The sequence below is a fragment of the Macaca nemestrina genome, chromosome 6 (genome assembly GCF_043159975.1).
Source record: "Macaca nemestrina isolate mMacNem1 chromosome 6, mMacNem.hap1, whole genome shotgun sequence".
Lineage (NCBI taxonomy): Eukaryota > Metazoa > Chordata > Mammalia > Primates > Cercopithecidae > Macaca > Macaca nemestrina.
In genome coordinates this window covers 53,229,101-53,256,793 of record NC_092130.1, presented here as the reverse complement: position 1 = coordinate 53,256,793, position 27,693 = coordinate 53,229,101, and the positions used below count along the sequence as shown (strand labels likewise).

General features: G+C 38.8%; 1 protein-coding gene and 1 pseudogene across 1 annotated transcript in view; one reads left to right on the top strand and one right to left on the bottom strand.

Moving 5' to 3' along the window:
• The window catches only part of LOC105472457 (multiple EGF like domains 10), a 394,760-nt gene that overhangs the window by 84,541 nt on the left and 282,526 nt on the right, over nt 1–27,693 (top strand). The window lies entirely within an intron of this gene.
• LOC105463170 (RNA-binding protein 15-like) lies at nt 5,741–9,569 on the bottom strand (annotated as a pseudogene).

The following is a 27,693-nucleotide window of genomic DNA, read 5'->3' as shown; positions in this document are numbered from 1 at the left end:
ACATGTTCTTAAAGAATTTGGGGTTTTAAAGGAAAATGTAATATAAAATTCAAAGTTTTGAAAATCATGAAAATGAAAACATATTAGAGCTATGGGATATGATTAAAGCAATTATCAGGAAAATATTTATAGCATTAAGTGTCTATTGCAGTAATAATTAAAAAATGAGAATACGAGTTAAATACCAAATGCAAACAGCTAGAAAAAGAACAATGTATTTCATAATAAAGCAGCGGGAAAATTAATAAAGACCAAAGCAGAAATTAATGAGATAAAATTAAAGCAGTGGAATTAACAAATACCCCAAAGTTGCCATTAAAAAAATCAGAGAGTAGATACTCATTAGTTAATGTAATGAAGGGAAAAAAAGAGAAAGGACAAATACATAAAATTAGAAATGACAAGAGAGCAATAAGGATGAAAAGGGAAGTTTTTATAATCATAAGGCCATTTTGCCCAAATCTTTGCAAAACAAAGACAAATACTAGGCTGAGCACAGTGGCTCATGCGTGTAACACCAAGTGGGAGAACCACTTGAGGCCAAGAGTTTGAGACCAGCCTGGGCAACATAACGAGACCCTGTTTCTAAAAAAAGTAAAAAAAAATTAGCTGAGTGTGGTGGCACATGCCTGTGGCCCTAGCCACATAGGAGGCAGAGATGGGAGGATCACTTGAACCTAAAGATTTAAGGTACAGTGAGCCATGACCTTGCCACTGCACTCTAGCCTGGGTGACAGAGCAAGACCCTGTCTCTAAAATAACACATATATAATATGTAAATGCATGTTATATATATTATATATATAAATTAAATATTATATAAATATCAAAGTGAAGTGGATAATTTTTAAAGATAAATATGTTTTCAAAATTGACAGAGACAGAAAGTCTATACTGATCAATATCATAGAAGAAATATAAATATCAAAAAGTAATTAATGAGTTTCCCCACAATAAAAAGCACCACTCTCAGATGTTTGCATAGGAGAATTCTGTCAAACCTTGAAAATCGTCTCATCATAATACTACTTACATTATTGCTGAGAACAGAAAATAAAACTTCTGAATTTGCTTTATGAATTGAGTATGACATTGATCTCAAAACTTGAGACAGTTTGCACCAAGAAAACAAAAAACAAATCCCACACCAATCTCACTTATGGGCATTGATGCAAACATCTTAAAAGATCAGCAAAGAAAACCCAACAGAATGTTAAAAAAAACCTTACTCATTACTTAGGGGAATTGTATTCCCCTTAGGGGAATATAAAGGTGATTTAATCCAAGGAAATAAGTCAATGTAATTCATCATATTAATAAAGATGAGAAAAAAGTTACTATTGTATCCATAGATGGAGAAGAGACCTTTAATAATGTCATCAGTTATGTTGAAAAGACTTAAAAAAAAGAGACTTATTGGATATTTCCTCTCATAGTTTCCTGAGGCTGCTGGAACAAATTATCATAAAATTGGTGGCTTAAAATAACAAATCTAGTTTTTCATAGTTTTGGAGACCAGAGGTTTTTTTTTCTTTATAAAAAGTAGTTCAAAATGGGTCTCACTGGGCCAAAACAAAGGTGTTGGCCAGTCTGCAGTGCCTCTGGAGGCTCCAGGGCAGAATCTGTTTCTCGCCTCTTCCACCTTTTGGCATTCCTTGGCTTGTGGCTGCATCTACCCAGTCTATGCTACCATGGACACATTGTCTTTTTCTTCTTTGCATATGTAAAATCTCCCTCTGTCTTCCTCTCATGTGATTGCATTTAGGGCTCTTTCACATAATTGAGGATAATCTTTCCATCTCAAAATCCTTAATTTAATCATGTCTGCAAAGCCTTTGACATATGAGGTAACATTTACAGGTTTTAGGAAATAGGACCTGATATTGGAGGCCATTGTTTGGCCTACTACACTTCCTCTATGATAGATATAATTCAGCCCCAAACCTAGCATCCTTAATAAGGAGACACTGAAAACGTTCCCACTAAAGTCAGGTACTAGAAAGGGACCAATTTCTACTCTTATATGACATTATTTTGAAGCTATTGACTGTTGTAATTAGATAAGAGAAAGCAACTGGAGGATACAGTAATTGGAAGTGAAGAGATATTTTCAGATGGCATGATTAAATATCTGGAAAATCCAAAACAATTGATAAAAACTTATCTCAAATAAAACAAATAGTAATGTAGCAGCTTACAAAATTAATATTTAAAAATCAATTGCTTTCATAATGTGAACAAAAGCCATTACAAAATGTAATGGAAGAGGATCCTCTCATTTATCATATAACAAAGAAAGTAAGTGCCAAGTTATAAGCTCAATTATAAATATCCTAATCCTATATGAGAAAAATACACTTGAAAATTACAAAAGTTGATTGCCACAAATGAAAAAATGTACCTTGTTCTTGGACAGAAAAACTCAACATCATAAAAAATAACATTCTCCCTGTTTTAATTTATAAACTTGTGAAATACCCAATAAGAATATAATCAGATTTCGTCCCCACAACCCCCAAATAGACAAGCTGATTATAAAATTTACCTGAAAGGACATCAAGCAAGAATAATCAAACACTCTGAAAAAGAAGAGCAATCAAGTGAGAGTGGGAGGAGGGAGGAGTTTCTTTTTTTTTTTTTCCAGTTATTTTGAGAGTTTATTTTTCATCCAAGTGTCTAATCAATTGTCTTTAAAAATAAAAGACATATAAAATAAAAGTTTAAAAACATTGCTAAATAAAGTAAATGAATCTGGTTGAAAGCTTTGACAGAATATTCGTAGCATCATTGTAATCTTTTCATCATAATTGTATTCATTTATAGCTAGTACTCATCCTATCATTTTATCAAATTTTTTGTTTGTTTTTTGAGACGGAGTCTCGCTCTGTCACCCAGGTTGAAGTGCAGTGGCGTGATCTCCTCTCACTGCAAGCTCCGCCTCCCAGGTTCATACCATTCTCCTGCCTCAGCCTCCCGAATAGCTGGGACTACAGGGGCCCGCCACCACACCTGGCTAAGTTTTTGTATTTTTAGTAGAGACGGGGTTTCACCGTGTTAGCCAGGATGCTCTCCAACTCCTGACCTCGTGATCCGCCTGCCTCAGCCTAAGTGGGAGGAGTTTCTTTTACCAAAAATTAAAATATACCATAAACTCTTTATAATTAACATAATTTGGTATTGACACACAAATAGGCAGACAGACTAATGGTACAAAAAATAGAAAAATGAGAAATAAAGTAGAAGTGCATTTGGAAATTTAGTATACAATAAAGACAGCTTCTCAAATCAGTAAAAAAAAAGATACACTTTAAAAAATAAGTATTTTCAAAAACATAGGAAGGATTGTGGTTACTTTAGAAAGATTAGTACAGTTAGGAAAAATTCCACACAATATGTATCAATGGAATTCAGCTGATCAAACTTAAAATATTATTCCTTGGGGTAGGTAATCATTCTATTGTGTTGTTCACTTTAAACTAGAGTGATAAAGTTTTTTAATAAGTGGAATTGGGATGTTGTATAGCTGGCGTTGGCCTGGTAAATGTTTAATACACATGTATGTGCATACATATATGTGCATATGTATGTATAGTATAAATTTTACTGATGTAAAGGATGTTTAGCAAGCAGTTTAAAAATAATAATAAAATATACAATTCTTTCTATTACAAATTCTAAATGATTCATAAATTCTCACAGAATGCTTTTCTTGATTTTTGCTGAACTTTTCTATCCATAACCAATTTATGGTTGTAATTGATAAGTTACATGAATGTCACATAAATTGTCACATGAATGTCAGCTGATATTTTCATTTAACATATCAGATAGAGTAAAATGACAAAGACATTGAATCTTGACTTATTTATCAATGATGTGACTTCCTTGCTGCATTGGATAATACTTTTTAAATATTGGGAGATTATTTGCCATTTTTTTGTGCTATTCACAATGTAACAGCTACAAATATGATACAATTAAAAATGTTAATAGTATACTTTATTTTTTATTTCAATATGTTTTTGGGGAACAGGTAGTGTTTGGTTACATGAATAAGTCATTTAGTGGTGATTTCTGAGATTTTGGTGCACCCATTACTCATCATTCGAGCAGTATACACTGCACCATATTTGTAGTCTTTTATCCCTCACTCCCTCCCACCCTTTTCCCCCTGAGTCCCCAAAGTCCATTGTGTCATTCTTATGCCTTTGCATCCTCTTAGCTTAGCTCCCACTTATGAGTGGGAGCACATGATGTTTGATTTTCCATTCCTGAGTTACTTCACTTAGAATAATAGTCTCCAATCTCATCCAGGTTGCTGTGAATGCCATTAATTCATTCCTTTTTATGGCTGAGTAGTATTCCATTTTTTTTATATATATATACACACACACACACACACACACACACACACACACACACATACATACACATACATACACACACACCACAGTTTCTTTATCCACTTGTTGATTGATAGGCATTTGGGCTGGTTCTATATTTTTGCAATTATGAATTGTGCTGCTATAAACATGTGTGTGCAAGTATCTTTTTCAAATAATGACTTTTTTTCCTCTGGGTAGGTAACCAGTAGTGGGATTGCTGGATCAAATGGTAGTTCTACAAGGTCTCCACACTGTTCTCCACACTGTTTCCTGTAGTGGTTGTACTAGTTTTCATTCCCACTAGCAGTGTAGAAGTGTTCCCTTTTCACCGCATCCACGCCAGCATCTATTTTTTTTTTTTTTTATGGCCATTCTTGTGGGAGTAAGGTGATAGTGCATTGTGGTTTTGATTTGCATTTCCCTGATCATTAGTGACGTTGAGCACTTTTTCTTATGTTTGTTGGCCATTTGTATATCTTGTTTTGAGAACTGTCTATTCATGTCCTTAGCCTACTTTTTGATGGGATTATTTTTTTCTTGCTAATTTGTTTGAGTTCCTTGTAGATTCTGGATATTAGTCCTTTGTCAGATGTATAGATTGTGAAGATTTTCTACCACTCTGTAGGTTGTCTGTTTATTCTGCTGACTGTTTCTTTTGCCATACAAAAGCTCTTTAGTTTAATTAAGTCCCACCTATTTATCTTTGTTTTTGTTGCATTTGCATTTGGGTTATTGGTCATGAAATCTTTGCCTAAGCCAACGTTTAGAAGTGTTCTTCTGATGTTATTGTCTAGAATTTTTATGGTTTCAGGTCTCAGATTTAAGTTCTTGATCCATCTTGAGTTGATTTTTGTATAGGGTGAGAGATGAGGAACCTGTTTCATTCTCTTACATGTAGCTTGCCAATTATCCCAGCACCATTTGTTGAGTCGGGTGTCCTTTCCCCATTTTATGTTTTTGTTTGCTTTGTCAAAGATCAGTTGGCTGTGAGTATTTGGCTTCATTTTGGGTTCTCTAGTCTGTTCCATTGGTCTATGTGCCTACTTTTTTTTCTTCAAAAGAAACTATTTAGAATAAAACAAAAGCAGCTCAAGTGTGAGTACATGTTTGAGAGACAGCTACTCTGAAGCTGTGTGAGCCATAAAAAAAGGTTTTTTTTTTTTTTTTTTTTTTTTTTTTTTTACTCTTCTAGAAATCTTACGTACATAGCATAAAGCAAAGAGGTCATTTTCCCCCCCACTTCAAACACCTGATACAAAACTTTAAGCTGCCATTTTAGTAAAATGCACAAATACTAAACAGATTACCTTTCTTCCATCAGAGGCCCACGTAAATTCCAAAGCCACAATTTCTCTTCAAAAAGGTCCACTAGAGCTTTGAATTCCACATCTTCATCCGCTGTTCAACCAGTTTTGCATGGACAATAATCATGACCAGGTAATCTTCTTTAGATGTAGCCAGTGCCTTGGCAGCGAATCCAGGAATTGTTGGGAGAGCTCACAAGGTGTGAAGGCATGAAGGACCCCGGTGTTTTCCTTGTCTTTGTTGTGCCCCCCTCCCAAGGCTGATCACCTTGGGTACCTGCTTTTGCTTTAAATAGGACACAAGGCACCTAAGCAGTCTCTGAGTAGAAGTGGCAGTGTCCGAGGAAGAGGAGGACCGGCTGTCAGAACTTCCAGGCACAACCAGAAGAATGGCAAAACCATTAGGTCCTGCTACTTTGATGTATCGAGTTACTTCATCCAACTTGGGCTGGTCCAAATGGAGACACTGAGTGATCCTGAGCTGGGCCAGTTTGGTCCTCCACAAGAAGACTGCTAGCCACTTGGAGGTCACTCTGCAACAGCTGCATGTTGGAATGTTGGAAGGAAAGTTGCTGTTCTTCAGTAGTAGCATGCCCTCCCAGGTCAAACAGAGTTTGGAAGGGGTTATGCCACGGGGGCTGTCCCCGCATCCTGTTTCTGGAAAGGGGACTTCAGCTTCCAGGAAGCAGTGTTGGTGCTAGATGCACTCCCATCAGTGTGGTCTTCTTTTTTTCAGAGGGCTTTCCCGTCAGTGGGAGCAGTTGTATGGTGCTTCCTATCCATTCAGCTGAGCCAGAATTTTTATGGTCTCACTTGTCACTCTGGCTCTTCTCCAAACTACTTCATCTGTCTCTGATTGGAGAGGACCTTTCCAAGAGAAGATGGGAAGATGGATCATTGTCACTGTTGTAAGGATCCTGGCTACTGCTCAATTCTGGACTGTGGTCAGGAGAAGGAGCGCAGTGACGTTTTCGTGGGCAGTCACTCTCAGGAGACCTAGCCAGATGCTGTCCTCTGCTCTCCCCAGGCAGCTTTCGCTTACCAGGCTGGTTTCTATTGCTGGGCAGATGTTAATCACCTCTGTCCCTGTCCAACGACCAACCATCCCGCCTGTGATCCAGGCTATCCAGTGGCTCGTAAGCAGGCACAGCAGTAGCTGCAGTCCCAGTGCTGCCTTCTCCAATTGGGGTTGGAGGTGGCACCCAATTGGAGTCAGGATAAAGGTCTCTATCACAATCTCTGTATAATAAGGGTGGTGTCCTATCCTAAGCACCCCTCAAAAGGTCAAGGGACTGATGTCCAAAAGCATCTGTCATCAGCTTATAATGAGTCAAGGGCAGAGGCTGCATATACTGCTGCTGGTAACAACATTTGGTGTCTGCAAAGTCTAAGGTGGTGATCTGGGCCACCAAGTGGGAAGCCCCGCATATGGGTCCAGGCAGCGTGCACTGCATCCAGGCTTTCATACTGGATATACACCCAACTATCACCTTTCTGTAGTCTGTGGGGTGTATGGTGCCAAGTTGGTCAAACTTTCTTGCCAGGGCAGCAAGAGGCATCCAAGGTTTCCGGCCACCCACTCAGAGGCGGGTGGTGTGTGTAGCTTTACCATAACCAATTTTGATAGGATTCCAAATTATAATTTTGCTGAACATTGCTAATTTGGGACATATCTAGGTTCTCAAATTTGAGAAAGCCATAATTACTAGTCTGGCCAAGAGAAGGGCTCTTGATATCTACTTCTGTGATGACTCCAAAGCAATCAAACACCCTTCTTAGGTCACTCTGTTACAGTGGTGTCTAGGTTGCCCAAGAAAAATGTCTGGTTAGTTCTGTGATGATCCTCGGGTGACATCTCATCCAGTTTTCTGAAAGGAGCAGCATCTGCTCCAGCTCCCTCCCTTGGTTTAAGACTGTATGCTGGGTGCACTCTCTCATAGAATGAATAGTCTCGTTTTGTCTCCAGTCTCCAGGCAATGGTGGTGGAGGTGGAGGGGTTAGGTGGCCATGAGCCATCTGCTGCAGCCTAGTCTCTGTATCCCAAAGCTGCACCACCAGGGGAAGGTGATCTCTGGCCCCCACCAACTCCAAGGGAGTGCGGGTGACCACCTACAGAGGCTCCCACCACGCTGGCTGATGGAGGATAAATCTTTGTCTAAAGGGGAGCAGTTGCTGCTCCGGTTCACATGCACTGCTTCTGTCTTCAGAGGCGGGTCAGAGAGCACCAGGCCGCCTCTGAGTGCTTGGCCGCCCATGCGTCCTCTGGGTGTGGGAAGTTTGCAAAGGCTACCAGCTCATCTCCGCTGCCAGAAACTGATAGATGATTGATTTTGACCCTTACATCCCTGAAGCCTTTGAACTCATGAAACAGGCCATCCTCCACTGTTTCCTCACTCAGCTGGGACAGGAGCTGAGGAGGCGGCCCTGGAGGAAAGTGACTCCACTCCTCCACCCGGGGAGCTGCTGACCAACTCGCCCCCGCCCGAGTAATTTTTGGTGCTGAGAAGCTGTAACTATGCAAGTGGCCACTGTAGCTGCCCCCACCAGTGTCATACTCGCGACTGCTGCCTCGGCTGCTGGACTTGTCCAGGTGGAGACTCTGCTGCCACTATTGGTCTTTCCACTGCTGCTCTCATTGGCCTATGTGCCTATTTTTATACCAGTACCATGCTGTTTTGGTGACTATGGCTTTATAGTATAGTTTGAAGTCAGATAATGTGATGCCTCCAGATTTGTTTCTTTCAGCAGTGTTTTGTAGTTTTCCTTGTAGAGGTCTTTCATCTCCTTTGTTAAGTATATTCCAAAGTGTTATTTATTATTATTTTTTTATTTTTTGCAGCTATTGTAAAAGGGGTTGAGTTCTTGATTTGATTCTCAGTTTGGTTGTTGTTGGTGTATAGCAGAGCCACTGATTTGTGTACATTAATTTTGTATCCTGAAACTGCTGAATTCATTTATCAGTTCTAGGAGCTTTCTGTTAGAGTCTTTAGGGTTTTCTAGGTATACTATCATATCATCAGCAAACAGCAACAGTTTGACTTCCTCTTCACCAGTTTGGATGCCCTTTATTTCTTTCTCTTGTCTGATTGCTCTGGCTAGGACTTCCAGTACTATGTTGAATAGAAATGGTGATAGTGGACATCCTTGTCTTATTCCAGTTCTCAGGGGGAATGCTGTCAACTTTTCCCCATTCAGTATTATGTCGGCTGTGGGTTTGTCATAGATAGCTTTTATTACATTAAGGTATGTCCCTTCCTTGCTGATTTTGCTGAGGGTTTTAATCATAAAGGAATGCTAGATTTTGTCAAATGCTTTTACTGCATTGATTGAGATGATAATGTGATTTTTGGTTTTAATTCTGTTTATGTAGTGTATCACATTTATTGACTTGCAAATGTCAAACCATTCCTGGTATGAAACCCACTTGATCATGGTGGATTATCTTTTTAATATGCTGATGGATTTCGTTAGCTAATAGTTTGTTAAGGATTTTTCCATTTATATTCATCAGGAATATTGGTCTGTAGTTTTCTTTTTTTGCTATGTCCTTTCCTGGTTTTGGTATTAGGTTGATACTGGCTTCATAGAATGACTTAAGGAGGATTCCCTGTTTCTCTATCTTGTAGAATAAAGTCAATAGGATTGGTAAAAATTCTTTGAATATCTGAAATAATTCAGCTGTAAATCCGTTTGATGCTGGGCTTTTTTTGTTGGCGATTTTTTAAATTACCATTTCAATCTTGCTGCTTGTTATTGGTCTGTTCAGAGTCTCTATTTCTTCCTGTTTTAATCTAGGGGGATTGTATATTTCCAGGAATTTATCCATCTCTTCTAGGTTTTCTAGTTTATGTGTGTAAAGGTGTTCATAGTAGCCTTGCATAATCTTTTGCTTTTCTTTGGTATCAGTAGTAATATCTCCTGTTTCATTTCTAGTTGAGTTTATTTGAATCTTCTCTCTTCTTTTCTTGGTTAATCTCACTAGTGGTCTATCAATTTTATGTATCTTTTCAAAGAACCAGGTTTTTGTTTCATTTATCTTATGTATTTTTTGGTTTCAATTTCATTTAATTCTGCTCTGACCTTTGTTATTTATTTTCTTATGCAGGATTTGGGTTTGGTTCGTTCTTGTTTCTCTAGTTCCTTGAGGTGTGACCTTAGATTGTCTATTTGTGCTCTTTCAGACTTTTTGATATAGACATTTAATGCTATGAATTTTCCTCTTAGCAAGGTTTTTGCTGTATTCCAGAGGTTTTGACAGGTTGTGAAACTATTATCATTCAGTTCAAATAATTTTTAAATTTTCCTCTTGATTTTATTGTTGACCCAGTGATCATTCAGGAGCAGGTTATTTAATATCCATGTATTTGCATGGTTTTGAGGGTCCCTTTTGGAGTTGATTTCCAATTTTGTTCCACTGTGGTCTGAGAGAGTACTTGATATAATTTCAATTTTCTTAAATGTATTAAGATTTGTTTTATGGCCTATCATATGGTCTAACATGGAGAATGTTCCATGTGCTGATGAATATAATGTATATTCTACAATTGTTGGGCAGAATGTTCTGTAAATATCTGTTAAGTTCATTTGTTTTAGGGTATAGTTTAAATCCATTTTTTCCTTGTTGACTTTCTGTCTTGATGCCCTGTCTAGTGCTGTCAGTGGAGTATCGAAGTCCCCCACTAATATTGTGTTGCTGTCTATCTAATTTCTTAGGCCTAGTAGTAATTGTTTTATAAAGTTGGGAGCTCCAGTGTTAGGTGGATATATATTTAGAATTGTGATACCTTCCTGTTGGATAAATCCTTTCATCATTATATAATGTCCCTCTTTATTTTTTTAACTGCCATTGCTTTAAAGTTCATTTTGCCTAATATAAGAATAGCTACTCCTGCTTGCTTTTGATGTCCATTTGCATGAAATGTCTATTTCCATCCCTTTACCTTAACTTTATGTGAGTCCTTATGTGTTAGATGAGTCTCTTAAAGACAGCAGTTACTTGGTTGGTGAATTTTTATCTGTTCTGCCATTCTGTGTTTTTTAACTGGAGCATTTAGGCCATTTTCATTCAACGTTAGTATTGAGATGTGAGGTACTGTTCTATTATTCGTGGTGCTATTGATTGTTTGTTGCCTGAATACTTTTTTTTTTTATTATGTTTTTGTTTTATAGGCCTTGTGAGAGTTATGCTTGAAGGATGTTCTATTTTAGTGTATTTCGAGGCTTTGTTTCAAGATTTAGAGTTCCTTTAGCCATTCTTATAGTGTTGGCTTGGTACTGGTGAATTCTCTCAGCATTTGTTTGTCAGAAAAAGATTGCATCTTTCCTTCACTTACGAAGCTTAGTTCTGCTGGATACAAAACTCTTGGCTGATAATGGCTTTGTTTAAGGAGTCTGAAGATAGGGCCCCAATCTCTTCTAGCTTGTAGGATTTCTGCTGAGAAATCTGCTGTTAATCTGCTAGGTTTTCCTTTAGAGGTTGCCTGGTGCTTTGCCTCACACCTCTTAAGATTCTTTCCTTCGTCTTGACTTTAGGTAACCTGATGACTATGTGCCTACATGATTATCTTTTTGCAATAAATTTCTCAGGTGTTCTTTGAGCTTCTTGTATTTGGATATGTAGGTTTCTAGCAAGGTCGGGAAAGTTTTCCTTGATTGTTCCCTTAAATATGTTTTCCAAACTTAGATTTCTCTTCTTCCTCAGGAACACCAATTAATCTTAGGTTTGGTCATTTAACATAATCCCAAATTTCTTGGAGGGTTTGTCCATTTTTTTAAAAAATTGTTTTTTCTTTGTCTTTGTTGGATTGGGTTAATTTGAAAACCTTGTCTTTGAGCTCTGAAGTTCTTTCTTCTGCTTGTCTGATTCTATTGCTGAGACTTTTCAGTGCATTTTGCATTTCTCTAAGTGTGTCCTTGACTTCCAGAAGTTGTGATTGTTTTTTATCTATGCTATGTATTTCACCGAAGGCTAGAGCTTGTATGCCAAAGAAAGCAAAAGGATCCTTGACAACAATTATTAATCCTATTAGTACTAGATTGAAGGCTGTCAGGAAAGATGCTATGTGTCTATATATTGGTTGAGGGAGGTAATTCTCTCCTTCAGTGTGATGTCTGGGTACCGCTGACTAATAACCCACATGTGCTCCTCAAACACCCACCTATAACTTTAGGAAACACAAATCTGGAACTTGAGCAGTGGCCTTGTGGTGTATTGCATGTTTAATCTCTTGCTGGGCACACTGCCTAGATTGGTCACCACTGCTGACACCACCACCAGGAGAAGCAGCAGAAACCTCATCTTAATTGAGCCGGCTGCTTCAGCTGCCCTTATACTGAGACTGCCTATGATACATTTTAAAAATCAATCTACGCTGCTAACATTTTCTCCATTATTTTTTAAAGTCTAGACCAGGGTTTTCTGTAAGGGCCAGATAGGAAATATTTTATGCTTTTTGGTCCATATGGTATCTGTGCAACTCTTCAACTGCCATGAAAGCATAAAAGTAGCTATGGATGATAGTGAACAAAGAGCTGTGGCTGTCTTCCAATAAAACTTTATTTACACAAACAGCTGGCAGACTGGATTTGGCCTACTGGCCATTGTGATCCTTATTCTACACAATCAACAAAATAAAAAATTAGGCCCTGATTTTAGCATCACTAACTTTGTGATGTAAATGCTCCCACCATAGCCAATTTCATGCTATAGTAGGGCGTCATGATGTAAAGACTTGGGAAAAGATGCATAGCGGCATTCCATGCTTATAGTATTTCCATTGTATGGACATGATAGATATAAATAACCTCAGAAGTCTTGATAGTAGTAAAATGTATCAAAGTAATAGGAATGATAAGTTGTGAATATTTATTAGCTTCATTTTTAACATGATTTATTTCATTTTAAGTTGATATGATTTATTTTGTAGTAATGGCTGTGTTTAACAATCAGCTCACAAAATCCCTGAGAATTTAACAATTGGCGCTTGTGAGCTGTGTGTAGTCACATGGGAATAGAGAATATCAGACCTATTATTTATAGCACGTACTGGAATAAATTTCAAATGACTCTAAGAGATAAATGTAAAAATAAAATGAAATCACTCAAGTTCTAGAGAAGGTAGGATGAAGCCTTCTATAATCTGTGCGTGGGGAGAAGTTTCTAAACTATGGCTAAAATCCAGAAGCAATAAGGAAAAGGAGATTATATTAGCTTTATAAAATGAATTGAAAATTCTTTTTTTTCTTTTGCATTTTCTGGAATAATTTATAAAACAGGAATTAGTTTTTGAAAGTTTGATAGAGGCCAGGCAAGGTGGCTCATGCCTGTATGTAGTCCCAGCTACTCCAGAGGCTATGGCAGGAAGATCCTTTGAGCCCAGAAGTTCAAGATTGCAGTGAGCTACAGTCACGGTGACAGACTCCATGCCTGGGTGACAGAGTGAGACCCTGTCTCAAAACAACAACAACAATAACAAAAACCAAGTTTGATAGAGTTTACTTTAAAAGCATGCAGGCAGGCCTAGAGATCTTTGGTTTGGAAATTTAACTACCAGTTAAATTTCTTTAATCCCTGTGAGTCTATTTTAAGTTTCCTTTTTCTTCTTGGGTTAGTTTAGCATTTTATATATATTCCAGGAATTTATCTATTTTATCTCTTTGAAAACCTGTAATTATTTTCCTATCTTTATTTTTTGATCAGTGTTTTATTTACCTTTGTTGTCTCCTTTTATCCTTATTCACTTTTATCAAAAGTTTATCTTAGTACTCTTTTCAAAAATAGAGCTTTTTAGTTTTGTAAATCTCTTCTACTTAAAACATGTATTATATTGTTTCCTTTATTATATCTTTTTTCTTCTTTGGTTTTGCTTTGATGTTCTTTTTTATAACTTCTTGAGTTGGATGCTTAGCATACTTTGTTTCAACTTTTATTGTTTCTTCATAAACATATTTAAAAGTATAAATGTTCTTTCTAAATAATATTTTAGTTATGTACCATATATTTTGTATTTCCAAGTTCATTCAATTCTAGGTACTCAGTTTGATTATAATTTCATTTTTAACCTGTGAGTTATTTAGCAATATGTTACCTTCAAAATTTGAGACATTTGTAAAAGTTTTATATTATTAATTTCTTGTGTTATCTCATGTTTAGAAGATAAAATCTGCATGAAGGCTGGGTGCAGTGGCTCATGCCTGTAATCCCAGAATTTTGGGAAGCAGAGTAGGGAGGATCCCTTGAGCCTAGGAGTTGGAGAACAGACTGGGCACATAGCAAGGCCCTGTCTCTACAAAAAAATTTTTGAAAAATAGTTGCAGGGGTTGGGGATGCTGTGCACCTGTAGTAGTTCCAGCTATTCAGAAGACTGAGGTGGGAGGGATGGCTTGAGCCCAGGAGTTAGAGGTTGCAATGATCTATGATCATGTCCCTGCACTCCAGCCTGGGTGACAGAGTTAGATCTTGTTTCAGTAAAAAAATCTGCATAATATTGTCCCTGGGTTTATTGGAACTTTCTGTAAGCCTAGTCTACTAGTGAAAATATGTGCATGATTCTAAAAATACATACGTGCTATTTGTTGCATAAACTATTGTAGCATATATTTGTATATATATATAAAATCATACCATTGGAACATACATATTAAAGATCTGAACAATATAATTAATAGTATGAGTCTATTAATTATAATTTTTAGATAAAAATCTGTTTAATTTTTGCTTAGTACTTTTTTTCTCATTAAACTTTGTTTTAATGTGTCCTAAAATTCTATGAGAGATCTGTGGTCAAGTTGTTTCCATTAAAAAGTACTAATTTTAAAAACTAGTAACTTAAAACTGCCACACACACACACACACACACACACACACCCCAAAGGGGTCCACAAAACATTCTCCTTTCCTTCTGAAGGTTTTATGATGCATTGCTTTCATTAACCAGTCTTTTACTATTAAACTTAAATGGCCAATTGAAACAAATAGTTCTGAGACCAGTCTTTCACCACTGATTAAGACTGAGGTTGCAGGTATTAGGGGTATTATTCATTTGGGCTTTCTGGGCAGACTTGGTCACCTTGCCAGCTCCAGCAGCCTCCTTGTGCACTGCTTTGATGACACCCATGACAACTGTCTGTCTTGTGTCATGTACAGCAAAGCAGTGCAGAGGTGGATAGTCTGAGAGGCTCTCAACATACTGCTTAGGACATTTCTGATAGTCGGGTGTTAAAAAAAGCTCCCGATGATTTATCTGTTTCTGTACTTTGTCAGTTAGTGTAACCTATTATTAGGTGCATATGTATATTTGCAATGGTTATATCTTCTCACTGTTGTTTTATTTACCCCCCAACCTTAAATTCTGTTTTGTCAGCTATCATGATTGAGATTCTGGGTTTCTTTAGGTTTCTGTTTATTTTTTTTTGTCTTTCACTCTTTCATTTTCAAACTTGTTATGTCTTTTGGTTTTAAGAATGTTTCTCATAGAAAACATATTTTTGGATTTCGTTTTTATTTCTTAATACCATAGAGAGTATTTGTCTTTTTAATTGTGAATTAAAACGATTTATATTTGTTGTAATTTTTATTATATTAAGAATTATTTATTCCATATTTTATATTTTCAATTTACTCCACTTTCTTTTGTTTTCTACTGGCTTGAATATTAAATATTCTATTTTTGTTTCATTATGGCTAGCCTGAAGGCCCTTACTCATGTTTATTTATTCCTGTTAATTTCTTAAATTTATCAATATCTGTATATTCCTCCTAACTGGACAATTTAGTGGACTCATGTATATATATTAGTTATTGTTCATATTTATATATATGAATGCATATATATGAACTCACAGAAATATATCCTAATGGATCTGCTTCTCTGAATGAACCCTGTTATACCCAGATTCAGAAAGAGAGAAAAATAAGAGATAGGAAAAAGCCTAAACCTGGAAACATCAGAATAGAATTTAAGAACATCAAAGTTAATCAAGGAAATAATTAAAAAAACTTCCAGAGATAGTGAAGAGATCAGCAATTAGAACAAAAATAAGATTTGAACAGTACACAGAAGATGACAAAAGGGAAAAAATGTTTTTTAGATATCAAAGGAAAGGTCAGGCGCAGTGGCTCATGCCTGTAATCCCAGCACATTGGGAGGTGGAGGCAAGTGAATCGCTTGAGCCCAGGAGTTCCAGACCAGCCTGGGCAACATGGCAAAACCCTGTCTCTACAAAAAATATAAAAAGTAGCCAGGCATGGTGGTGCATTCCTGTAGTACCAGCTACTTGGGAAGCTGAGGTGGGAGGATCACCTTAACCCGATGAGGTAGAGGCTGCAGTGAGCCGTGATCGTGTGACTGCACTCCAGCCTGAGTAACAGAGTGGGATCCTGTCTCAAAGGAAAATAAATTTGAACCTAAAAGTGTATATCCAGACAAATTGTCTTTCAAATGTGATGGCCTAATATATATACTTTAGATAAGACCAAGAATGAAGTTTCGCCACACAAAGATACATACTAAAAACATGTTTGAAGCAATCCTCAATATTTAGGAAATATGGTAAAGGTGATAAAATTCCTTGGAAAAGTTTGTATATCCTCAGTAAAGTGAGAAAAAAAAAACGAAACTTACTATTTATCCAGAACAACTTATAATTAAAATTTGAGACAATATGATAGGAATGGTGAATGGGAATATATACATCGCAGGGATTTGACCTAATGAAATTGTAAGAACTGGTCAAGCAACCTCTGTAAGAAGATTATCTGTACTTCCCAATGCTAGAGCTTCGAAACTACAGAACTGGCAGTTGGGAAGAGGAGATGAAGTAAAGTGGAGGTGAGTAAGAACAAGCTGGAACCCACAAACTGAAGCCCGTGAGGACACACTACAATTTGTATTAGTGATTATTGCCTTTAACCTTGATTGTGCATGTTTGTTTATTGCAGAAACCACAGTCCTGCATCACAATTGCCAAGCACACACCTGGCCCAGGAGTCAGAGAAGCTTAGTGGGGAAGGTAGAGCAACTGGAGGCTCCACTGATGCTTCCCACAAAGAAGGAGAGCTGGCAGACAAGGGCTAATGCCCAGCAAACCTTTCACAGGGTTCTCTCTTGTGGCCCACCCTAATTAGAAATATACAGGAAAGGGAATTTTAGGAAGCACAGTTCAGTCTAGTCACGTTGACACATTACAAAGCCACTGCTCACAAGTATTTGCACCCTCCTTCCACCCTCCACATCTCCTAGCTTTCTTTCACATTTCCTGTTTCTTCACACTTTCTTGCTGACCACTGAGAGAGCTTCTCTATCTGTTCTTCCAACTCACTGCTTTATTCATCACCTTTATCCATCTTGCTATATACCTTATTCATTGTTTTATTTACTTCAACTGTTATATATCCCATCCTTAATATTCAACTTGGCCCTTTTTTATGTTTTCTTATTCTTGCTTCATATTGCTGATTATCAGCCTTAACCTCTTAATATATTTATCATCGCTATATTAATTTCTTGGTCCACCTCTTCTCGTAATGCTAATTTAGATGGCTTATGTTGTTGAGTTTGTTGTCTTTCTTATGTGATAGCTGTATTCTTTATATGGCTTTTTGATTATGTTGTCTTGAAAACTCTTCCTCTTGGAATATCCGTTACTAGCCATGGCTATGTGTTGGAAAAGGGCTAAATCCCAGCCTGCAGTTTATGTACCTCCAGATGAATTAAAGCTTTGGAAACTGCCCAGGGGATGGAACCTCGGGGTCTGCAGAACTGATGGTGATTATCCCAATTTTCCCACCACCACCAAATCATGTTGAGAGGTGAAGCCGGCTGGGCTTCTGGGTCAGGTGGGGACTTGGAGAACTTTTCTGTCTAGCTAAAGGATTGTAAATGCACCAATCAATGCTCTGTGTGTAGCTAAAGGTTTGTAAACGTAAAAGCATACCAATCAGCACTCTGTAAAATGGACCAATCAGCAGGACGCGGAAAGGGCCAAATAAGGGAATAAAAGCTGGCAACCCGAGCCAGCGGTGCAACCCGGGTCCCCTTCCAGCTGTGGAAGCCTTGTTCTTTTGGCCTTCCCAATAAATCTTGCTGCTGCTCACTCTTTGGGTCTGCACTACCTTTATGAGCTGTAACACCCACCACTGAGGTCTACACCTTCACTCCTGAAGCCAGCGAGACCACGAACCTACCCAGAGGAAGGAAGGACTCTGGACGCACCACCTTTAAGAGCTCTAACACTCACTGCAAAGGTCTGTGGCTTCACTCCTGAAATCAGTGAGACCACAAACCCACCAGGAAGAACGGACAACTCCGGACGCGCCACCTTTAAGAGCTGTAACACTCAGGGGGAAGGTCTGCAGCTTCCCTCCTCAGGTTACCGAGACCACGAACCCACCAGAAGGAAGAAACTCTGGACATATCTGAACATCTGAAGGAACAAACTCCGGACACACCATCTTTAAGAACTGTAATACTTACCGCGAGGGTCCACAGCTTCATTCTTGAAGCCAGCGAGACCAAGAACCCACCGGAAGGAACCAATTCCGGGCACAATGTCTCTCGTCCATGTTTCACATTTAAACTCTACAAGCAGTCTGCATAGATTTCATTCACGTTCCCTGGGAGTTTGAAATGAGAGTAGTACAGCAGTGAATGCCCAGGATACTGGTTGGCAAACACCTGCTTTTCATTCCCTCGTCTTCCTGCAGGGCTTTGGTACCACACTTGTAGTACCGTCCTGACACCTGTAGCTTAGGCTGCTGGTCCCAATCTCTGTGGTGACTGGGCAGGCCGTGATGGTCCACGTGGCAGAACAGAAACAGAAACAGAAACGCTGTTCCCCTTTGACCTCCTTCTAGTACCTACCTCTGGCTGCCTTTCCCCCAGGCTGAAGCAATTCTCTCTTTTCCCTCCCCCAACGTATAACAATCCCAAGTCTTCAGACTCCCCTGGGGCCTTCTCACAGTGTTTTATTTTATTTTATGGTTTGTTATTAGTTTCTCATATCTGTTTCCCTCTGGCTTCTATAGTTTCTCTAGGGTTGATTTTCAGAAGCAGCCAGTGGCCAATGTAGTTTTTCATCTTGACAGGATGAGAGAGTGGTTTATAGAATGAGCAGGTATATCATAGAAAGGAAAGAAACAGACAGGAGATGGATGAGTGTTAGGGAGGGAAAGGCTATGAAGGTACAGCAAGAGATACTGTTCTCTACATTTACTTTTTATTTTAATTAATGTGTGTGTGTGCACGTGTGCGTGCACACATGCATGTGTGTACATATACTTTAAAAGTGAAATAATACTGTCAGGCTTATAATAAAAATAACAGCCCTAATCCGTCTCTACTCCACAGTTCTGCTCCCTTAAGGCAAAATTTTTCAACTTTTATTTTTACTTTTTTTTTTCTGGTATTTGCTTGCACATTCTAAATAAATGCTTTTATTATTATTTCTTGATTTTAAAATGTTGGCTATTTTCTTTGGCTTCCTCGCATGGAGAATGAGGAGCTAGCCCAGGTGATCACTATGTTGGCCTTCCCACACATTCTCTTTCCCTCCTTTCTTCATTTCTTCAGTTCCAATATAGTTGAACAATATATGTTCTTCATTCTTCCAATATAGTTTCAATATAGTTGTTTTCATTATTAGCACTTCATGTTTGTACCGTTGTGTCCACGTGAATACAATTCACACCTTAGACATGTAGTACACTAAGATTATATTCCTTTTCTTATATAACATTTGATTTTCTTAGGATTAATACTTGCCTTCCCCCAGTTCCCCAAGTTGTTCAGTGTATCATGTGCCTATCTTAATTCTCTGACAGTTGTAGGATACTTTCAATAGAATTGAACACATCAGGCAATCTCTCCGATTCCTCCTCAACCGCCATGCGGGCTCTAACTTCCTGCTCCATGCTGCATTCTGTTCACACCTTCTCTTCATCAGGATCTTGGAAATTTCCTTTGCCTGCCTCCTTATGTTAGATTTCCAATTACATAATTTTGTATCTCCCTCTTTCTTGATTCATTCTCATGTTTGGTGAAGAAACTAGTATCTTGTAATAGGGTCCTAAGAGAGTCCATAAGAGGTAAAATTTATGTCTATGCATAGTGGTCAGTTGTTATTCAGGCTGACTCCAGTTTCTGAACATTGTTTTAGCAGCTTCCCACATTATAAATTCTGCATTCTCAGCAAAGAAGTTTTTCAGGTCATTTTCCAGTTGTGAGATTGCAGACATGTGGTTTTGATTCCACCAGTCAACTGCATCTGTGCCAGATTCAAAATCTGGGTCCAGAACTGAATTATTTGGGAAAAAGGCAGGGTCTGAGGTTCTTACTTCACTGGTGCAGTTCTGGGCCCGACAGTACAGCAAGACTCTGGAGTCTAAATGTGCGACCATAGCACCTGATTTGTCAACCTCCTGGTGATGGCAGAGGCCATAGGTTGGAACTGGCACTGGTGGCAGTAGCCTCCTGGTTTGATGGCTTGTTTGAGCAGCGTTGTGCTGTGGAGCTGGGTGTCACAACTGGAAGCACAGTCTGTTTCCTTCCCTCAGTCTTGAGCTCTCACTATGTCATAACTAGTCCTTTTGGCTTAAACTGGCTACAGTAATTTCTGCCTTGCTAAACTAACTTGGCCAATATATCCCTTGTATGCCTAAAGATGTCCTTGTCCTTCTGTAAGACATAAGTTTGGTCAGGTATATAATTCTAATTTGGAAACCATTTTCTTCAAAAATTAGAAAGCATTTCTCCAATGTCTCTGGCTTCTAGCGTTGTTGCTGAGAAGTCCAAAGCCATTCCATTTTGAGACCATGTACATGATTTGCTTCTTCTCTCTAAAGCTTTTCTGTTTTATTGCAAAGTAGTATTTATTCTTAATTTTTTTTGTTTTTATATAATCATGTTTTATTTACGTGTTATTAGTTTTTACAGACAGGGCTTCACTCTGTTGCCCAGGCTGGTGTGCAGTAGCACAATCATAGCTCACTGCAGCCTCAGATTCCTGTATGCAAGAGATCCTCCCACTTCAGCCTCCTGAGTAGCTGGGACTCTGTGCCCAGCTAATTTTAAAAATTTCTGATAGAGATGGAGTCTCGCTTTGTTGGCCAGGCTGGTCTTGAACTCCTGGCTTCAAGTGATCCCCCTGCCTTGGCCTCCCAAAGTGCTGGGATGACAAGTGTAAACCACTGTGCCTGGCAAAAGGTCATATTTTAAAGAGTCAAAGAGTTCTGTTGTCTTATGAAAACCAGCTTGTGTTTCCTCACTGCACCCCTCTCCATTTCCTTATCATCAGAAACAACCACTTTCACCACAATGTATATTAACAACATAATTAAATGTATTTTTGTGCATATGACATTGATCCCAGTAAATCTTTCAATATTATCACATTTGACTGTTATACATGTTTTTAAGAAAACATTATATATGAAAGCAGATGACTGCCTTGTATCTAAACAGACCGTGGGGTGTAGGAGTTAGAGATCCTCAAATAGCAGTTGTTAGTGGGTTTTCTTCCTCTGAAGAGTATTTCACTTATTAGGTGGTAGGATGTGACCCTAGGCTTGGGCCTGAAAATAGAAAGAAGGAGGTGTGGTGGCGCATGCCTGTAATCCCTATTAGTTGGGAGGGTGAGGCAGGAGAATCACTTGAACCCGGGAGGCAGAGGTCACAGTGAGCCGAAATCATGCCACTGCACTCCAGCCTGGCCAACAGAGGGAGACTCTGTCTAAAAAAAAAAAAAAGAAATAAATAAAAAAAGAAAGAAGGGGTGGGCAGGTAATTTTGGGACCACGAGGTTCCTGACACCAACATTCCAGGATTCCAGGGTGGGACTCCTGATCTGGCGAAGAGGCTGTGGAGTGAATCTAAAGAGCTGCAACTAGAAGCCCAGTAAGGTTGATGTGGAACTTCTTGGCTGAGCTCAGCATTAAGGGATTGGAATTCTGAGGCATGGAACCTGCCCACTGTAGCCTGGGCAGGGTGTGAATGGGTGGATGCCTCGCCTCAGCTGATCACTTAGGACTATATCTAAGCACCAGGAGAAACAGCAGGATTGGTGCAGAAGAAGTCACTTCCAAGCTGCTTAGGCTTCAGATGCCTTTAGTGTGACTGTGCATCATAACTCAGTCAGCTTTTCTAATGCTTGCTAAAATCTCCAGCCTTAAGGGAGAACGTTGGCTCGAAAGTAGCAAAACAGTGAGATAGGAACTAGCAGGACTCCCTTCTCAGACTACTGAGCATCCGTGAAGTATTAGATGTATGAAAGGTGTAAGGGGTCTAAGAGATACACTGATTTCCTGTTAATATGGACACTGGGGGCTGGAACACTACACTGGGGACTCTCCTGGAATGAGGTTGGCTGTTACTCAAGATACAGCCTGTGAAATAAGATGTAATGGTTACACATATTTTACTGATGTTCTCTCTCAATTTCTCTTGACACTGGCAACTCTGGTTACCTGTAATTTAATATTTTTTCGAGCAGCTGAAGATGAGGGGATGGGAGAGAAAGGAGGCAAACAGGGAAGCCTAGATTTGACATGATTTTTCTATGTCCAAAGCACACCCCTCAAGTTGCCCCTGTTGAACCCAAGCTGGTTTCTACAACTCACAAAGATACATTTTAATCCAATTTGTATATTTCTTCCATGCAAAATTATACTCTTGATAAAAGACAGGAAAGACGAGCCTAATAGCTTAAAGCCGAACATAAAGAACTCTGATCTTAGCTTCTCTGAACAGCAACCAAGAAATAAAATGACAACAACAACAACAACAACAACAAACAAAAACAAGAAAACCCAAATCATAAAATACCACAAAAAAAAACCCCATGCAAACAGAAACACTTGATGCATCATCACATCCACACACCAGGGTGAGCAACACAGTTTCAACAAACAATGATAAGTCTGATAGGAAATGTGGAGCAGGGTGGGCTGCTGGAGCTTTTCTGGAAATGAAAAGAAGCAAATGGCCCAAGCCAGGCCCCACATCTGTGCCTGTTGCTAAATGGCCTGTCTGCTCCATGACAGCTGTTTTCAAGGTCCTGGAAATTGGTTCCCTAGCTTAATCCAAGGTGAATTGGACCCACGGAATCTTTCAGTCACACTCAATTCTGCCATAGTCATATTTGCACAGACGTTGTGTCAGCTGTCCTGATTCCTTGGGCGATGTGGGGCTGGAGCTACGACTGTGACTAATGAAAGACACATTTGTCCTTTGTAGTGGAGGAAAAAGGGCACTACAGAACAGTTCCATGTATTAAATAGAAGGTGTAGGTTGGAAATGAACACACTGATTCCAATAAGATATGGGAGATTATTTAAATTTGATAGCAAGTGGTTATAACTTGAAGAAATTCAAATATGAGAGGTTCTAGAGGAGCATTTTTCACTAAAAAAAGGAAATCTCTAAAGTAAGCAAAAGTAATCAGAATGTATCAACTCAAGAGAGAACAAGATATGGCACTTGGAAAGGAAAGGTAATAACTGCAATAATAATGTTCAGGCTCTGTTATTTTTTGAGGCTGGTTCAATAAAATATAATGTAACATTAACAATTTCTTGGGAAAAAAACCAATCAACTGCTCTTCTCTTTTTATGTATGGCTCTATATTCTGCGTGAATTATTCACCTCTGTGCTTACTCCCTTGTACTCGGGCATCCGTGAGGAATTTTGGGATGTTAAATAACGATGAAAGTGAAATTTATAATATTTTATTTAAGAATAAATGTTAATTAAAACTTTATTTATAAAAGATTATCCACTTGTTTTTAATCTAAAAGCCTCCTCAATTTCAGCTATTGATTTCACTCCATTCAAATCTAGGATGAATGTATGTTGTAGTCTAGTGCATTATGCCATCTTTTTCAATTCAAAATACCCTATTCACAGAAGGAGTGATTTTTCTTCGTATTTGCTAACCAGTTATCTTTCCACAGGCTTTGAGGGATGGTGATGTATGGGTTATACACTGAGAGCAAAAGTAAGTTTGAGGTTGTGCTTTCTAGGCTTTTCTGTTTACTCAAGTTGGGCACCCAAACCTAACTGTAATGTTCAGCATGGGTCTCTTTGGTCCAGGTATCTCTGTATGATAATCTCAAGGGTCTCTTTAACTAAAGGCTTTACAAAGATAATAGAATGATTTGTTGAGAATGATTGAATCCAAACCCTGCAATTAAAACTAGTTCCCAACTTCAGCATGAATGTAGATAACAACCTATGAGCTATCATAAACTGGAATTTGATACCCTTTTTCAGTGTTTCCTCCTCTGTATGAGTGGTTCAGGGAACATTGTCTCTTAGGATATCTGTTCTCCTGGCTTCCCCTTTTTCTTGTCAATAGTCCATGCTCTTCAATGTCCCAGGCTATTTGTGCTGAGATGAGCCCATATTGCTATTTTCAGACATTTCTCTGGCTCTATGTATTTGAGGGCTAAAGTTTGCTTTGAGTATAGCCTTTATCGACTGTTTCTATAGACCTACTTGTGTCTGGAATGCTCTGGAAAATGCGGATGGTCTACTTTCCCTGTGCACTTGGGCACTAACTACGGAATCCATGAAGCCCCTCCACTCCATACTTCTCATCTAAGCACGGTCTTGCATCCACATTCTTTCTTCCAGAGGTGGTGTAGTCCTCTCACTATTGTCTTAGGTGATGTGAAGGGTTCTATTCACCTCCTTTTTTGCTGAAAAAATATGTCCCTCGTGGAGTCCAAGTGAAAATGGATTCCACTGAGTGGTACCAAGACAGTTCCTACTCAATGCCATTCATCACTCCCAGGCAACAAAGGCTCAGGAGATGTGCAATTCCCATCTACGCCATGTGCAGGAAACCTACTTAGACACAAGAATGTGTTGCAGGAATTAGGGAGAATTGCTCATACTTCTATAACAAACCAATCTCTCCCTCTCCTTCTCTTTTTAAATTCCTTCCTTCCTTTCTTCCTCCTTCCCTCCCTCCCTCCCCTCCAGATTCCTTCCAATTGCTTTGAAAAGAAGTTTAACTTACCACATACTGAATACAGAAAAATGGCTTCTTCACCTATCTTCCTGCACATTCTCAGTCTTGATTCTGTATCAGATTTATCTTCAATTTTTAGAAATAAGAAGCTTGAGCCATTCTTCCACTGAAACAGAATTTCTGGGAATGACAGTTGAGAAGTCTGTATTTTTAAAAATCTCCACTCTTTAAAAAGTACTCTAACATGCAATGTGCAGCCAGATTTGAGAACCTATAGACTGAATGTTGACTTCTGTGGCCATGATGTGTTAAATGCTACACTTAAATGCACTGGTTGTATTGGAGTCAGTTTAGTTTAAGTCTCTTTTTCATGGCCAGACTAGAGGGAAAGCATTAAGAAAGTGGTTTGTCATGCCAGACTGCCAAAGTTCAAATCCTGACTCTATCCTTGTGTGTTTTATTGAGCAAGTTATTTAATTTCTCCATGCTTCACTTTATTCATCTATAAAATAAGCATTAAAATAGTACTCATCTCATAGCATCATTGGATGATTAAAGATGATACATGTAAAGCACTAAGAACACGTGCTTGACACATAGTTAATGCTGCTGAAATGTTAACCATCACCATTATATCATCATGAGCAAATCACAGAGGTCTCCTAGAGTTTGAAAGGGCTTTAGAAGTTCATCTGGTCCTCAGGTAGTTGAATATTATTATGATCTTCATTTTACAGATTGGAAAGCTCAGGTTCCTAAGTATATGCCTTCCCAAGATGATTCAGAATGAAATTAACAATTACAATAACAAAAACAATAACAAGTAGTATCTATTGAGTGGGTTGCTACATGCCAACCACTGTATTAAGTGTTTGATGTACATTATATCCTCAACTCCATGGTTTTCAACCTTTATGAGCACACAAATCACCTGGAGATCTTGTTAAAATGTAGATTCTGATTCCCCAGGTCTTAGATGGGGCTCAAGATTCCACACCTCTAACAAGCTTCCAGATGACGGTCCTGCTGCTAGTCCAGTATCCACCCTTTGAGTAGCAGGGTTTAATCTTAACAACGACCCTATCTGATAGGTACTATTTTTTGTCCAACTATTTTTCTTTATCCAGTATTTGACTTACTTTTGGAACTCCAGTTTAATATCACTGACTCAGGGTCACAGATGTTTTTCATCAGACATGGGTAGTGACTTCTGGTCTTCTTTTGGTAACATTTGCTTTTCCTTACTATGTTACAACACTATAATTACACAGGCAGCACCCAATGATCCTAAGACATTATATGTAATTGCTGAAGTTTAAACTCTGACAAACAACTCACCATAGGAACTATAGGAGACACAGAAGCATGATGTTAAAATTTGCCACATTTCTTCTTTATCTCGGACATTTAGAAGAGATGATTCTGCTTATGAAGACATGAAAATACTATGGTTACTCAATAAGCACCTGTTTTTTGAGTGCTGGTGTATAATTAAGCACCTTGCTAGTCATAGATGTCTAGGGAGTACTAGCCAGGCCTAGCCAGGCACCAGTTAGGATAAGTAACTTGAACTAGGGTTAGTGGGAGCTCTCACTTGAGTAGTAGGAGGTGTTGGTTGGGACCTCTGGGGACCAGGTGCTGAGACAGAATGAGGAATGCAATAGATTTATTGCACTGAAGAGTAACATTTGTGAAGAGAAAAGGGGAAGGTAAGGATTGGACGTGAGGCACTGTCAGACCATGCCATTCATCACTCCCAAGCAACAAAGGCTCAGGAGATGTGCAATTCCCATCTACGCCAGGTGCAGGAAACGCGTTTAGACACAAGGATGTGTTGCAGGAGTTAGGGAGAATTGCTCATACTTCCATGACAAACCAACCTCTCCCTCTCCCTCTCCTTCTCTTGTTAAACTCCTTGCTTCCTTTCTTCCTCCTTCCTAATTCCAGATTCCTTTCAATTACTTTTAAAAGAAGTTTAACTTACCACATACTGAATACAGAAAAATGGCTTGTTCACCTATCTTCCTGCACATTCTCAATCTTGATTCTGTATCAGACCATGATACTGACCTGACAAAGTCTCTGCAAGTCCACTGGGGAGCTCTGAGCACAGATTGTTGATTAGAGGAGTCAGCATTAGTGGATGGTTATGCCTAGGGGCCACCCAAAAAGAGTTTGACGTGGGCTCAAAAGCTGAAGCAGGCCTGAATGAGTTAACAGCTAGAACTGTCTGCTAACTCCACTCCTGCGCAACATGTTCTTTCTTGAAGGGGGGCCTGCAACATGGGCTACCACAGAAAACAACCAGGAAAGCTGAAGATCAAACTAAAATATAAGGAACCAAGGATTCTAAGCTCAGTGAAATGGGTTCAACTCAAATAAGGTCAGGATTAAAAAAGATGGGAGGGAGTGTTACAACTCGGGAATGATCTGAACCTTTGGCTTGACACCGGCAAGAATTTAAGACTTTCTTTGATGGGCAAGAGAAGGCACAAGGCATGGAGGGGTCACTGACTTTAAGGGCCAGGGGTGTGATATACAATTAAAAATATATAAAGCATTCAATAGCTATCTCTGCTCTAAGCAGGGACATGACTTTAAAACTTTGGGGACATATAACATTTGCTGTATGCTCTGCTGCTCAGTGGCAGAGGCCAAATGGCATAGATACCACTGTTACATAGACATGTATAGGTCTGGTATGATGGATAAGGAGGTAGGCCCTGGAATGAGACAACTGATCCAAGTCCTAGTACTATTCCTTCAAGTTCTGTGACCTTAAGAAAGTTATTTATCTCCACAACTTCAGTTTATTATATGTAAAAAAAATAGACAAAAAGACTATGAGATTTTTTGTTTTTGCTAGTTTATGAATACTACACAGAGTTCTGGGTCTTGGTTACACTTTCAAATAGGGAGAAAGGCAGTGTCAACATGATTTAATTTGATGGGCTCTCAGAAAGCCGCCTTCCTAACTTCCCATATCCATACATCCCTATATTGAAGGGTTTGGAATTTTGAAGTGGGAGGCAGTTGGG